The sequence below is a fragment of the Portunus trituberculatus genome, chromosome 19 (genome assembly GCF_017591435.1).
Source record: "Portunus trituberculatus isolate SZX2019 chromosome 19, ASM1759143v1, whole genome shotgun sequence".
Classification (NCBI taxonomy): domain Eukaryota; kingdom Metazoa; phylum Arthropoda; class Malacostraca; order Decapoda; family Portunidae; genus Portunus; species Portunus trituberculatus.
The window spans coordinates 17,772,553-17,775,052 of record NC_059273.1 but is presented as its reverse complement, the minus strand read 5'-3'; the positions used below and the strand labels follow the sequence as shown (position 1 = coordinate 17,775,052).

Genomic DNA, 2,500 nt, shown 5'->3' with positions numbered 1-2,500 from the left:
AGAAAGGCGGTGCAAGCGACACTTACACAGGTACTTAGGTCAGCCAGGTGCTGTGAAATGGAGTATATTGCCTACCAGTGTTTTTTTTATACGCGTCCTTGCCAGTATTGTTACTCAAGTAGTGTGTTATTTTGGGTGTATTCATAGTTTTGTTGATACGCAGTTGATTCCTTCCCTCCTTCAGCTCTTTTAAGTAGGAGTAAGTTAGGTGCAGTGGATGGATGACTAGATGATTGGCATTTAGGTGTATAAGGAAGGTGTGTTCGCTGTCACACGCACATTGTCCAGAACACACGTCAATTCTTAGCTTTGTACACCGACACGCATTTTTTCTACGACTCAACTTCGGATTTGTCAGATGATACAAGTAGATTGAACACACACACACACACACACACACACACACACACACACACACACACACACACACACACACACACACACACACACACACACACACACACACCGCGTAGTGTAGTGGTTAGCACGCTCGACTTACAATCGAGAGGCCCGGGTTCGAATCCCGGCGCGGCGAGGCAAATGGGCAAGCCTCTTAATGTGTAGCCCCTGTTCACCTAGCAGTAAATAGGTACGGGATGTAACTCGAGGGTTTGTGGCCTCGCTTTCCCGGTGTGTGGAGTGTGTTGTGGTCTCAGTCCTATCCGAAGATCGGTCTATGAGCTCTGAGCTCGCTCCGTAATGGGGAAGACTGGCTGAGTGACCAGCGGGCGACCGAGGTGAATTACACCGCGTAGTGTAGTGGGTAGCACGCTCGGCTTATAAATGAGAGGGCCCGGTTTCGAGTCTCGGGAAGCGGTGAGGCAAATGGGCAAGCCTATTAATGTGTGGCCCCTGTTCACCTAGCAGTAAATAGGTACGGGATGTAACTCGAGGGTTTGTGGCCTCGCTTTCCTGGTGTGTGGAGTGTGTTGTGGTCTCAGCCCTATCCGAAGATCGGTCTATGAGCTCTGAGCTCTCTCCGTAATGAGGAAGACTGGCTGGCTGACCAGTAGACGACCGTGGTGAATTACGCACACATACACACACATGAATGAGAGAGAGAGAGAGAGAGAGAGAGAGAGAGAGAGAGAGAGAGAGAGAGAGAGTAAAGGTACACGAGGACTAAGAACTGGAGAGGGCGATAAGGGACTTCCTATGCACGCTGCGTCAAATTATCACTACGAACGTTCCGCGACCCATTAAGATACTTTACACTAATTGAATACCCACAGACTGGCGGCCACTCCTCGCTCTGACATACTGTAGGCTTCCGAATACCAAAGGTCGATTAGTTCGCAGCAAGAAGGGTGCGGGAGCTGGTCCGTGAAGAAGACTAGAGAGCGAACGAATGTGTAGGAAGGCGGGAAATATTATGTAATGGCGCAGAACTGTAGAATAGAGTATGGAAATGTGTTGCCGGAAGCAGAACGGTTCATGAGATTGTGGAGGAGTAGGTGAGGGTGTAGGAAGGTAGGAAAGACTGTGGAGCAGGTTTTAGAGGAGAAGGAGGGTGAAAAACTGTAATAGAGAAAGTGAAAAGAGTTTTGCAGGGTGGAGAATGGTGGGTGAAGTTATGGAAGAGAAGATAATGGTGCAAGAAGGTAGAAAAGACTGTAGAGGAGGTAGTGGTAGAGTAGAGGAGGATGAAAAACGATAATGACGGTGATAGAGAGTGTGAAAAGAGCGTTATAGGATGGAGAACGGTGGATGAGGTTGTGGAGGAGTAGGTAAGGGTGCAGGAAGGTAGAAAAGTGTAAGTTAGTGATCGAGTAGATAAGGATAGAAAACGGTTATAGAAGGTGTGGAAAGAGTGCAGAACAGTGGTAAAGGTTATGAAGGTGTAGGTAAGAATGCAGAATGGCAGACGAGAATGTGTAGGAGGTTGTGGATGAGTGGAAGAGCAGGGGAGTGTGGAAAATAGTGGAAAGTAGTATCGAAGAATGATGAAGGCTGCAGAATGGGAATGAGTAAGAAAGAACATATTTAAGCACAGAAAACTGAGGAAATGTTATAAGAGATTGACAGAAGGGAGAGGAAATGATGGAGGAACACGTGTGATTAATAGGATAGCCTGGGAAGGTGCAGAAGGACGCTTAAACTATTTGAAGTGTGAAATAAACTATCTTAGCTCAAATCAGCCAGGAGGATGTGACAACGAGAGGGAAGGACAGAAGACTAAAGAAAGGTAAACACCACTTTGTATAGGAAAATCACTTCTTAATAACCACTCTGTCTGTCTGTTTGTCTGTCTGTCTGTCTGTCTATCTGCTTATCTGTCTGTCTGTCTGTCTGTCTGTCTGTCTGTCTGTCTGTCTGTCTGTCTGTCTGTCTGTCTGTCTGTCTGGTCTCTCTCTCTCTCTCTCTCTCTCTCTCTCTCTCTCTCCAGTGTCAGCCAGGAGAGACGACACAATACCTGTACTTTTGCGTCAGTGAGTCAGCGAGCACCTCCAGCAGACGCAGAGATTCACCTCCACAGTTCCTCCTCGCTGACCGAACATTG

General features: G+C 47.4%; 1 protein-coding gene and 1 non-coding gene across 2 annotated transcripts in view; one reads left to right on the top strand and one right to left on the bottom strand.

Moving 5' to 3' along the window:
* The window catches only part of LOC123506097 (potassium/sodium hyperpolarization-activated cyclic nucleotide-gated channel 3-like), a 927,743-nt gene that overhangs the window by 268,443 nt on the left and 656,800 nt on the right, over positions 1-2,500 (bottom strand). The window lies entirely within an intron of this gene.
* Trnav-uac lies at positions 464-535 on the top strand. Its single transcript has one exon. It is a non-coding gene; the product is annotated as a tRNA-Val (tRNA).